General features: G+C 41.5%; 1 pseudogene across 1 annotated transcript in view; it reads left to right on the top strand.

Annotated features, from left to right (window-relative positions):
* LOC311233391 (large neutral amino acids transporter small subunit 4-like) overlaps positions 1–13,158 on the top strand; it is a 61,632-nt pseudogene that overhangs the window by 45,148 nt on the left and 3,326 nt on the right. Inside the window, exon 10 of the transcript in view lies at positions 11,490–11,680. The product of the transcript in view is annotated as a large neutral amino acids transporter small subunit 4-like (transcript). The remainder of the gene's footprint in view (positions 1–11,489; positions 11,681–13,158) is intronic.

Here is a 13,158-nt window from a genome sequence, read left to right as displayed (position 1 = left end):
GCGCACACACACACACACACACACACACACACACACACACACACACACACACACACACACACACACACACACACACACACACACACACACACACACACACACACACACACACACACACTAGTCTGTCATAGATATTTTTTATTTTTATTTTGAAGGACCAACCGAGAAATGGATGCAGCGGTTGCTGTGGCAACAGGTCACCGGAGGAGAGGGACAACGGTTGTGGTTAAAAAAAAAGAGAGAGGGAGTGGGAAGAGAGGAAAGACTGTGAAAGGAAAGAGGACTGTTTCTCTGCATTCCTGCCAACCCCTCCTCCTTCTGCTCCTCCTCTTCTCTCTGACAATGCTTCAACACCCCCCTCCTAGGAGACCGCTCAACCACTTCCTCTTATCCTCCTCAGACTTCCTCTCTCCATCCAGAAACAACACGGCTCCACTCAGCGGCATTCCTGCAACAGTTCACCCCTCACAACCTCTCACATTCCTTTTTACTGAGTTTAATATTGTTTTATTATTTTTTTATCGTATACCGTCTTTAGCCTGTGACGTTGGTGCCGTGCTATTGTATAGCTGACTGCTGATACAGGCGTATCATGATGATGGTCTGAGGGCTAAACTGAAGTGTGGGTGAGAATGACTTGTGGGGAGAGAGAAGGGGTGGACTGGTGTCTCATTTCTACATATGATTTTGAGCAGAGATGAGGATAGAAAGGCAGTGGGGAGGTGTTCTTATGGGACTGCATGTCATTTTGCATGGACTTTGTATTACTGTATCATAGAATCTAGTGTTAAATTAATGTGATAGTGTTTTTAGTTTAGTTTTTCATTCTAGTGGCCGCCACTGCCCTCTACAGGAGGGGCAGGGAAGTGCAGGGCAAAATAGGCTACTAAAAACACACTGAGATATCAGTGTATGGGGATTAACAGCTGTATTTTTACTAAATACGCTTGTGTTCACCGGTACGGTATTTATTATTTTATTTCTTATAGCCTTGATTTTGTACTCTAATTAAATTAATCACATGTGCCTTATGATATAACTTCACTCAGAGTGATTATACGCCAACAGAACAATTGACATACTCTGTCATAGATGGTTTCAGTGGAATGTTTGTGTTGCTAGGAAACAGCTAAAACTGCAGTTGATTTCCAGTTGCAGTGTTTGACTAATATGACTGACAGGAAATCAAATGGTCCATTCTGGAATGCTGATTTATGTTTTGTTTTTGTTGTCAAGTTGAAACATAGAATCATCTATTACGGCCACATATCATTGTTTTGTGAGATAAATACTCTTGTCGTGGGTTTTGTAGATGTATATAAAGGTGGTCTATTGTTAAACAGTAGTCCAGTAGTAACAGTTATTATAATTCATGTCTTGACAGACAGAAAAGTGATATTCTGCTCTGGGAAATTCAGCACTTTAAATTCCCCCAAAATTCTAAAAAGCATATATTTCTTCTTGCCCAGGGTGCTATCCATATTTTTTCACTTTGTGTTTCAAAGTACACCATAATATACATTATGTATGTATGTATTATTATTAATAATAATAATAATAATAATAATAATTATTATTATTATTATTATTATTATTATTATTATTATTATTATTATTATTATTATTATTATTATTATTATTATTATTATTATTATTATTATTATTATTATTATTATTATTATTATGTATGTAAGGTGTACTTCAGTAGAAAATTGTTCCTACATGAAACTGCTCACAAAATCTGTGGATTATCTTGAGAAACCGGGTCATGATTTCTGGAAAGAGACATTTCTTTAAATTTCAAATATATTTCTCTATATTACACTAAAACCGAATGCGCTGTCCCCGACTAAGGATTTGGATAGTCGACTTTGATTGGCCGAAATTAGCCGATAGTCGACTATGAAATTTTTATTTTTATTTTTTTAAAGTATATATATATTTTTTATCATTCCATTTGGGCTGTGGGGGGTGCTTAATGTCTGAAGGAGTCACCAGAAGGCTTCTTGTCCTCTGCAAAAGCATGCAATTGGTCCACTGATGGATACATCTTGATATTTGTCTAGTCTAGTGTGTTCATTAGATGGGTGAAATCCTCTTTCAGTGCCTCTGTGCCTGTTTTCTTAGGCAGTTAGCCTCTGGTATGCGTGCCATTAGCGTTAGCCACGCTTCTAGGCCTCTTTTCTTTTGGAAAGAATGATACAACATTTTTTTTTTATTAATTAATTCATTTAAAAATATATATATATATATTTTTTTTTGCATTCGAATAAGAGGTTGGCAGTCGACTACGGATCCTTTCGATCGATTATTCGACTATTCGACTAATAGGGGTCAGCCCATTGTATCGGAGTGACAGCAGACATCTCTACGGCAGATATCTCCAAAACTAGGCAAATCACACCAAACTATCAGGATGGATAGAGAAGGGGAAATGTTTTGTTTTTTATTTACATTTTGGGTGAATTGTCCCTTTAAAACAAATGTCACACTGCATCTCTCACATGTTCAGTTAAAAACGTCAGTCATGATGTTTCCATTGGAATTGTATTTCATCTTGATTGTGACATCCTGCCACCAATATTCAGTATTTCTCTTTATTTATTAACATTTTATGTAAATTCCCATTCCCATCAGCTCAGTGTTCCATTGATGATGTATTTAAACTTTACTTTGCTGGCAAGTATACCCTACAAACCTTATGAAGGAATTATGCTGTTGAGCACATAGAGCTTATTCATATTATTCTGTGGCACATATAAAATAGTTTTTTCAAATAAAAACAACGGTTTAAAATATCATGGATGTATTAATGAAGGTGGAATAAAGATACAGTGATTTGTTTAAACAGTTGCTCTTGTCTTGTTTTACATACCCAGCCTTCAATACGTCTTACTGTAAAGGGGCATTTCATTGATTTTTAACCTGAATCCTATATCGTTCTGATGAGAAACTCCACCGAATGATGTGGAACTCGGGAGGTGATGCGGCTGAGCTCTCAATGATTCAGCTTAGAAATCTGCTAAATGCCCCCTTAACCCTTGAAGTTGGATTGGTGTATAATCTCACATCGAGCATTATAATGAAGATGTCACAATGGCTACTGGCAACTGAAAGATATATCTGTTGCTAGGGAACAGTTTGGACCCAAGTGTATTTCCTGTCAACTATTCCATTAGCGAACATTGCAACAGGAAATAAAATGTGGGTCCTTTTAGAATGTTATTGTTGTCACATCACAACGGTCTATATAGAATTCTAGTGTATAGAGAGTTCTAGAATTCAGAGAAAACATTACCGCTGAAGAAGGTTTTTGGTTCTTTAGACTGAGGACTTTAGACTCAGCAAGGTATAGTGGAATAAGCACAATGTAGTGTGTACAATGTCTTCATTGTTATGGACCCAGTGCACGTTTAACCTGTTAAGTCCTAGCCATATTTTCTGAAAATCCGCCTAAAATACATACCTAAGTAAATGGAAGATTGCTCCACTTCTACAGGGTCCATTGTTCTTGGTATCTAGGGACATCTATGGATCTCATGGAATGTATTCCCAGTGTCAGGAATATTGTGTCTGTTACTAGGCCTGAGTAAATTGTGATGCAACAAAGGAGAATATTAATTATGATTTTTCTTTGCATCTTTGACAGTGAATAACACCATGCTAAAAATGACCAGACATGAAAAAGATACAGATAAGCTTAACGCCGCCCTTCGTAGCACGCTTGACACTGTCGCTCCTCTCAAGCCTAAAAAGAAACATGGTCTGCAAAATCAAACTCCCTGGTTTACATATGAAACTCGTAGGAAACTCGTAACCCACCTTACCCCTGCCCATTTTGACAACATAGGATGGCTTAGAGTAGACGACAGAGTACAGCAACTTGCAATGGGCCTGGTCTACAAGATACACTACACCACTAAGATACCCATGTACATGTCGCAATACTTCCCAAAGGTCAGTGAATTCCATGACCACGATCCTTCAAAACAACTCTCAAAGAGCACCTACGGGTGGCTGCAATTGTAAATGTCCAAACCCCCCCCCAACCACCCACCCACCCAACCCCCTACAATGTACAGTTTCCTCCCCTTCAAATGTATATATTTTCTTTTAAGATCTCTTTCTCTTAAACAGTACTGTATATTGTGTATTATGTCTTGTATGTCATAAATGTTCTTGATGAAACAGTACTGTATATCTGTATGTCATAAATGTCTTGATGAATTGAAAATGGGGGACCCTGATGTAAACAAGACGAAAGTATTTTTCTGGTCTGCATCCTCTTAACAATTGTTTGTATTGAGCCGTACTGTATTGTACACATTCCGCAATCTGTTAATAAGGTTTTCAATCAATCAATCAATCTGTAGGAGCCATTATGATGGTGGCATATTATTTATTATTATTTGTAATATTATTATTGGACACCTGGTGGTGGGTTTTACATTAGACAACAGCACTGGTCATGTATTTAGGGTGCAGGTGTACAGGTGCAGTAATTAGTTAGGACACAGGTAGTGAGGGGCACACCGTTCTTACCAGCAGCTCACCAGCTCAGCAGCCAGAAGCAGAAAGAGATATCAAATAAATACAGAATAACATATAATCCCTACAGAACCCACACTGGCATTAATGGAATGTACAACTGCAACTTCAAGCAATAAATACACCTAAACCTGGAATCATGACTGGACATCCATCTGTGTGTGTTGCTGTGTCTACTGCGTCACTCCCATACCCTACCTGGCTGTGAAGTAACGTGCAAGGTAAAACAGGACATTGGAACATGGAAATTTGCCGTTACATTCAAGTTTGATTGATTGATTGATTGAAAACTTTATTAACAGATTGCAGAATGGGTACAATACAGTACAGCTCAATACACACAATTGTTAAGGGGATGCAGACCAGAGAAAGACTTTCGTCTTGTTTACATCAGGGTCCCCCATTTTCAATTCATCAGGACATATATGACATACATGACATACAGATAGTCAGTACTGCTACATCTATACATTTATGACATACCAGATTTGCAAATACAGTACTGTTTGTGATACAGAAGGAGTCAGGAAAAGGGAGTATATACATTTGACGTAGAAACTGTACATTGGAGGAGGTTGGGTGGGGGGGGGTTGGGTACACTGGGATATTGACAGCCATACTGGGTAATCTACATTGGAGGTGGTTGGGGGGGGGGGGGGGGGGCACACTGTATATACAAGCAAAACTGTACATTGAGGGGGGGGGGGGGGGGGGGCACTGTACAAACAAACAAAATTGTACATTGGACTATTGACAAAACCATACTAGGTAAATGACTGTACATTGGAGGGGGTTGGGTTAGGATATTTACAGGGGCCAGTGTTGAATTGCAGTCTCCCGTAGGTGTCCCTTGAGAGAGGTTTTGAAAGTGGGTAGTGATCCACATTCCTTTACAGCTTTGGGTAGGGCGTTCCACATTGATGTGGCATAATTGCGAAACGTGTTTAGTCCCTTGTTTGAGCCGAATCTGGGTTTAACATGATTTGTGGAGCTCCCTCTGGTGTTGTGATCGTGGTATTCACTGACCCTTGGGAAGTATTTCGACATGTACATGGGTACCTTGGTCGTGTAGTGTATCTTGTAGACCAGGCCCATTGCAAGTTGCTGTACTCTGTCATCTACTCTAAGCCATCCTAGGTTGTCAAAGTGGGCAGGGGTGAGGTGGGTTCTAGGAGTAAGGTCAAGCAGTAGTCTGACTAGTTTGTTTTGAGATGTTTGTAATTTTGTTTTTAGCGCCTTTGAGGTGCTTTGGTACCATGAGGTGCAAGCATAGTCGTAGTACCCCTGAATGAGTGCTCCTGCCAGAGTCTTCAGGGTATTCTTGTTTACCAGAGAGGAGATCCGGTACAAGAATCGAGTTCGTTGGTTGACTTTTTTTATTACATTGGATGCCATTTTGTCACAGGAGAGATTAGCCTCTAGGATGGAACCCAGGTAGGTAATTTCATCTTTCCTTGTGACAATATTGTCACCCACTGTAACTGAGAAGCCGTCGGTCTTGCTGAGTTTGTTATTTGAACCGAAGAGAATGGACTCTGTTTTGCCCATGTGTAATGATAGTTTGTTATCAGCGAGCCATATGCAGATTCTGCCTAGTTCCGAGCTGAGGGTTTTTTCAACCTGTAACTTGTTCTTGTCAGAGACCAGCAGGGCTGAGTCGTCCGCAAACAGGAACAAGTTGCAGTCACAAGCTGACGACATGTCATTTGCATAAATTAGGAACAGTAGCGGTCCTAGTATGCTTCCTTGTGGAACACCACAGCTCACTGTGAGGGGGGGGGATAGGGTACCGTTTACCTCCACCATCTGTTCCCTCCCCTCAAGGTAGGATTGCATCCAGCTCACTGATAGACTATCAAAACCAATTGCTTTTAGCTTGTCAATCAGAATGGAGTGATTGACCGTGTCAAAGGCCTTTTGTAGGTCCAGCATGACCATGCCGCAGTATTTGCCTGCGTCCACCTCTTGTTTGATGTGGTCATTCAAATAGAGAAGGCATGTGTCAGTGGAGTGGGATGTTCTGAAGCCAGATTGGAATTCGTAGATTAGATTTTTTTCCGCTAGGTACTTTTCGACCTGTTCGTAGACTATTTTTTCCATGACTTTCGAGATGGAGGTGAGAATAGAAACAGGGCGGTAGTTGCCTGGGTCTAATTTGCTGCCCTTTTTGTGCAGAGGGGTCACCCTCGCAATTTTGAAGTCCTTGGGGACGTGTCCCTGTTTTATGGAGAGGTTTATTATGTGTGTGATGATTGGGGTGATGGCGGCTGCTGAGTCTCTCTGGAAGGGATGTTGTCGTGGCCAGTGGCCTTGTTAGGTTGGAGGGCGCTCAGTTTATTGAGTACCTCATCTGTTGTTACCATTTCCAGCTTGAAGTCGTCCTTGCGGACCCCTAGGTTTTTGTAGTAAGCTACTATGTGTTCTACCCCATAAAGCCCTGAGTGGGAGGGTAGTTTGTTTACCAGTGTTGTGGCTATGTTTGTGAAGAAAATGTTTAAGTAATTGGCTACATCCAGCTTGTCTGTGATGAGCGTGTTGTCCGTTTTTATGTTTATGTTTGAGAATCTGGTTTTAAGTTTTTTACTGCATCCTAGTTGATTATTGAGTAATTTCCAAAGTTCACGTGGTTTGTTTTTGTTTTCCTCAGTTTTGTCATTGATGAAATTCTTTTTTGCAGTTTTTATCATGGAGTTTACGTCGTTTCTTAGTCTGTTTCTTTCTAGTTTGAGTTCAGTCACGTGGGCTTGGAGTTCACTGCTCGTGCTTTTAGTAAGCTTTGACTGACTTTTACGAAACTCAGAGCATTTTTTGTCTCTGGTTTTCATAGCGGCCAGTATTTCGGAGTGCATCCACGGCTCAGCGCGATTTTTTACCCTGGTGGTTCTTAGGGGGCCATGTCGTTTAGTATTGTTGAGAATTTGGTTTTGAAACCAAGCCATGTTTCTTCAACCAGTGTACCATTGAGTTCATCTGACCAGTCCAGACTCTCCAGTTCAAGGTTGAAGGCCTTGCTAGAGTAGGTTTTGAGGTCTCTAGATGTGACTGTTTTGTGGCAGCCAGCCTTTTGTTTTAGTTTTTTGCGGGTACAGAATATCATATAATGATCACTTAACCCGCATGCTATAACCCCTTTATTGGAGATTTTGGACTTGTCGGAGGTCAGAATGAGGTCAATGGTAGTCTGAGTTGATTCACATACACGTGTGGGTTGGGTGATTAGCTGGCTGAGGCCGTGCAGATCACAAAACCTACTGAATGACTTGAAGACGGGTGCATCTTTTCGTTGCATATCCGTGTTCCAGTCTCCAATAAGAATTTTGTCTACATCCTCAACTCCAGCTAAACACCCATCCAGTGTATCATAAAAGCCACTATGATCTGGCGGCCTGTAGACTGTGCCAACCAGTAGGGATTTCGCCCTTTCGAATAGGATTTCCACCCATACAGTTTCAATTGATTTATGATTCAGGTCATTTCTGTTGATGAATTTGGTGTCCTTGTGTATGTACACACAGACACCACCTCCATGTTTGTTCCTATCATTCCTGATTATTGAGTAGTTCTCAATCTCTATCTCTGGATCTTTTACAGAATCGTCAAGCTTAGTTTCTGAGAAGCACAGTATGTTTGCCTTACCATTTATGAATAATTGTTTGATTTCATCCAATTTGTTTTTTAAGCTGTTAATGTTAATGTGAAAAATGTATAAATGTATAAAGTAAGAACGACGCTCTACAGCCATGAGTGAAACTAGGACATCAGATCAAAGGCTTCAGAAGGACAGATTGTTTCACAGCCAACGTGGTTGCTGATTGGGGTGATTGGAAACACCTGCGCAGCTCTACTGGATGAGTTGTGAATAAGCTGTTGGAAATCTGTGAATGAACTATCATGTCTGGTGGCAATAGCGATGCCCAGCCACAAGATGGCAATGTTGGACAGGATCCTGAAAGGGAAAAACGAATTTGCAAGTTTACCACTAAAGGCTTGGAAATGTCAGTTGAAAACCGTCAGAAGACAATAGTATTGTGTGTTAAGAAGGCTGCTAAATCAAGAGATGCATTGAAAGAGCTCATGAAGTCAAATGAAAATGCAAATGCAGTAAAACGCCATTTGTAACCAATCTGTGTGATGAAGCAAAGGAAACTCATTCATCATTGATGATTTTACCATTACCTGAAGAGGAAATTGAAAGGCAAAACAAATGGTTTCAACCAAAAATTGACATTCTAGAAGGTTTTATACAGGATGTACATCTGTGGCCAGGGGTGTAGCTCCAGATTCTGGGCCCCATGAAAGAATGTATTTGTAGGCCCCCAGTGGCAATTTTTTTATTGATGAAAACGTCGCATAATATGGTTTTTACCTATACATTCGGATCAGCAGTTCAGCACCTGCACTGTTGGTGGGTGAGGCTAGTAAAGGATGTCGCATTGCGTTCATCTTCAATGAATGGACCAATGCAATAGTCTATCAAAGCCCCCCCTCTCTCTCTATATATCTCTCACACACACACACACACACCAGGGGCGGATTTAGGATTGTAGGAGATCCGGGGCTTAGCCCAGATGGGCCCCTTTTTTTTTTTTTTTTTTTTTTTGGGCAAGCAAGGGGTGGGTAGGAGGGGGTCAGACACGACCCCCTCCACGACAGAATTTTTTTGAATTTAATTAACCTGTACGTACAATTTCCTGCAATATAGAGCCTTCAATCTTGACCAATAAAGCTGCTCTTTTCACTATAAAACTCAGTTAACCATAACGTAGTTATGGTTAGATTTATATATTGGGGGGGGGGATATATCATATTTTTCATATAATCAAAAAGTGGTGGAGCAAGATCATACCTTTGCTCCCCCAAGTTCAATAGTGGGAGAGCAGAGATGCTCCGAATGCTCTTATGGCCAGGCGTCTATGATTCACTGATACAAAGTAAAATAGTGCAGTGCAATAAAATAGTTAGTAAAATAGAATAAAATAATGCAATAGTGCATTGCAATAAAATAGTTATCATCGTATTTTTTCGGGAGGCCGATAAGGAGTGCATTACAGTAGTCGAGTTGGCTTGAGATAAAGGCATGGATCTGGTTTTCAGCGTCCTTTTGATTTATAAATGGCCGTACTTTAGCTATGTTTCTAAGGTGGAAGAATTAAGTTTTTGTCAACTTGTTGATTGTGATTTAAAGCTTAGGTCTGAGTCTACCATAACACCAAGACTTAACTCACTCAAATACAGTTAGCAGCTGGATAGACCACAGATGGAAATTAGCTTCTGCTAAATCTGGTGCAAACATATTTTCATGTAACAATGATGAATTGTTAAAAAAAAAAAAAAAAAAAATCATTTATTATTATTATTATTTTTTATTTTTTATTTTTTTAATAGATTCAGGGCTTTTCAGAATACATCCGGGGCTTGAGCCCAGGTAGCCACCCCCTAGCTCCGCCCCTGACACACACACACACACACACACACACACACACACACACACACACACACACACACACACACACACACACACACACACACACACACACACACACACACACACACACACACACACACACACACACACACACACACACTTCAGAAACAATGAGAGCATCAATAATACACCTGAGTGATGTCTAGTAAAAAAAATAAAAAATTGGGCCCCCCCAGTGCTGGGCCCTTGGAATCATCCTAAGCTACCCCCCCCCCCCCCCCCCCCCACGCCCCTGGCTGTGACTATCAGAAGTGGAACAGCAAACACATGTCACTGTTGAAAAGGAAACACAGGTCACTACTGAAGGTGAAAGACTGAGTGATGTCAATTCTGATGATATTGGACCTCATGACAGTGTATCAAATGCTTCAAAATCAAGAGCCACACACAAATCCATTGCATCAAAAGCATCTTCCACATCATTTGCTCGTATTATATATAGCTCAGGCTGAAAAGGCTGCTATAATGGAAAAGGTTGCTGCCTTAAACAAAAAACATAAACTGGAGGCAACTAGAACAACTCAGAAGAGAAAATGAGGCACAACAAGAACAATTCACTCAGAATGCAACTGGAGCAACTAGAAATGGAAACACAGCTGGCAGCAGCAAATGCAAAAGCCCATGTACTTGAAACAATGGGATCAAGGAACAGTTCAAGAGTGTCAAGTGGGAGGAACTCAGACTTGCAAAAAGGAGCTGCTGCTGCTCAAAGGGAAACAAAGCCTCCCTCCCTGCCACAGGTGTCATAATCTGACACAGACAATCCTCTGCCACCCTCTGGCGCTCTGTTTGCGGTACTGCAGGAGTGCCTACTCTTTGTCTGGAGATTATTGGATGTGTGTATTAATGTGTTCCCCTTGTATTTGTTATCGGTCCTGTGTGCTCCCCAGTATGTTCAGATGTCTGCCTATTAGTCTAGTGTCCTTGTATTCATTGTATTATTTCTGTCCCTGTAATATTGCTCTAGTCTACTCCTCATGTATTCTTTGTATTATTATTCTTGTGTGTCCTAGCCTTCATACCCAGCTGTTTCTTGTCAGTCTAATTAGTTCTGTATATATTCGTGCCGCCCCCCTGTCTACCAGTGTCGCGCCATTGTTTGCTGTCCTGTTCCAGTACCCTTCCGTGCTGTGTTCTGCCTACCCTGTGTTCCCCCCGTGATGCTCCCTGTGTTATCCTGTCGTGCTACTCTGCTTATCCTTCGTGAAAGCCTTGTTATTCTGTATTTCCCCGTGAGTCCGTTCCTGCTTCCTAGCCACGTTTTCCAGCTCTGCTGAGGTTTTCTTTCGTGCTTACAGTTCGCTTTTGTTTTGTACCCCTGTAACGTGTACCTTGGTGACTACTGCGCAGTAAAGCCCTTTCATTGTACCTACTCCGTTGACTCTGCCTCCTCTCTCTCATTACCATTGTCCAGCATTTGGGTTCTCTCACCTCCCCTCGCCACCCACCATAACAGAATGGCGCGACCTAACCTGAACCCAGCGGTCAACGGGAGAGACCGAGCAAGCGACGCGCTGCTCACCGTGGAGTGTTTCTTCGAGGGAGATTTCCGCTCTGAACATGACCGGCAGCTGGGACTGATGATTCGGGCGCTCTGGTCCTCTGCCCCCAGCGAAGCCACGGCTTCCAGCATGCCCTCCCCCGCAAGTAAGACCTCAGTATCTCCGTCTGCTAGCATGTTAGCTCCGTCTGCTAGCGTAGCTCGCGCTGCGCGTAGGTCTCGGAGAGCTAGTAGTGCTAAGAAGGCTAGCTTAGCCTCACCTGTGTCACGTTTTAGATTCAAACGTGAAAGTTGTAAACTATACTTAAAAATATAAGAGATGAAACACTTTTGAAGGTATTTATTATAAACAGTTTAACATAAAAGTAAATTAGCAAGGTACAATTGACATCTAGAGATTGTTACAACCGGCCGGTTGAGTATATTAAAGGAAAGTATAAAAGTCAAGTCATTGTGTCAGTCCAGCATGTTTCCTCCGTCCAGTCTGTGTCCAGTCGAAGTCAAAGCAGAAGAAGTGAAGTGAAGTCAAGTCTCTTCTCTGTCAGGGTGTTTTATTGGACCCCCAATCGACCAGTGTGGTTGTGGTCCTCGTCCTGCGTGCACGTTGTGTGTCTGTGTGTATTGGTCAGCTTGTATGTCCGGCGTGCATGAGTGCATGTAGCGCACGTTTACGTGTAAGTAGGTGCATGTGTGGGTCTAGGATAACGATCTGTGATTTAATGGAGACTGGACTTCGTGACCACTGAATGACCCAGTCGTATTTCATCCGGCTTGTGGCATCCTGGTAATTTATGTGATCCGGCCTTATCTAGTGCCGGTCAGTACCAGGGTGTGTGTGTGTGTGTAGGTGTGTGTGTGTAGGTTTGTGTGTGTGTGTGCTTTGAGGGTGTGGATGTGTGTGTGTGTGAGCTTGTCCTATGAGTATGCTTGTGTGAGAGGAACGGTACCATGTACCAGGGGTCAGCTTGCAGGTCACTGATCTGTGAGTGGCCCTCTGTCTGAGAGAGAGACGTAAACAAGCTTTATATAGTGTAGTGATGGGAGAATGTCTCCGCTTATAAAATTACATGATACGTGTCATATTTCATCAGTCCCCCCTTTCCCTACCTACAGGTAGGGAAAAAATGAAATAGAAGGGGGACCTTAAGCAAAATTATCAACAAACAACCACATAATAAAAAATACACCCAACCGGCCGACCCACAAGAGTCAATAGAGAAATGGCACAATCATCAACCTCTCTACTGGTTTCATCAAACAGAGTCCTGCATGTGGCCAAAAAACCTCCAGAGACAAACCACGGCCCAGAATGTACGGCCAATAAAGAACACATGAACAATAACATGCTTAATACTACGACATAACTGGAGGATAAAAGGCACACATCGTCCCATAGTCTCGCTATTATGGTAACGGCCCTTGGCGCAGCTCACAGCACATCAGACTCACTGTGAGTTTGTCAAACATAACATAACAGTGTACATTAACAGTACAGCGCATAATAAAACATAACGGTGCATAAAAAAACATAACAGCGTATAATAAAACATAACAGCGTATAATAAAACATAATAGTGTATATCAAAACATAATAGCGTATAACAAAACATCCCTAAAAAATTGA

The sequence above is a fragment of the Notolepis coatsorum genome, assembly GCF_963971535.1.
Source record: "Notolepis coatsorum genome assembly, chromosome: 8".
NCBI classification, from domain to species: domain Eukaryota; kingdom Metazoa; phylum Chordata; class Actinopteri; order Aulopiformes; family Paralepididae; genus Notolepis; species Notolepis coatsorum.
This window is presented reverse-complemented; position numbering and strand designations above follow the sequence as displayed.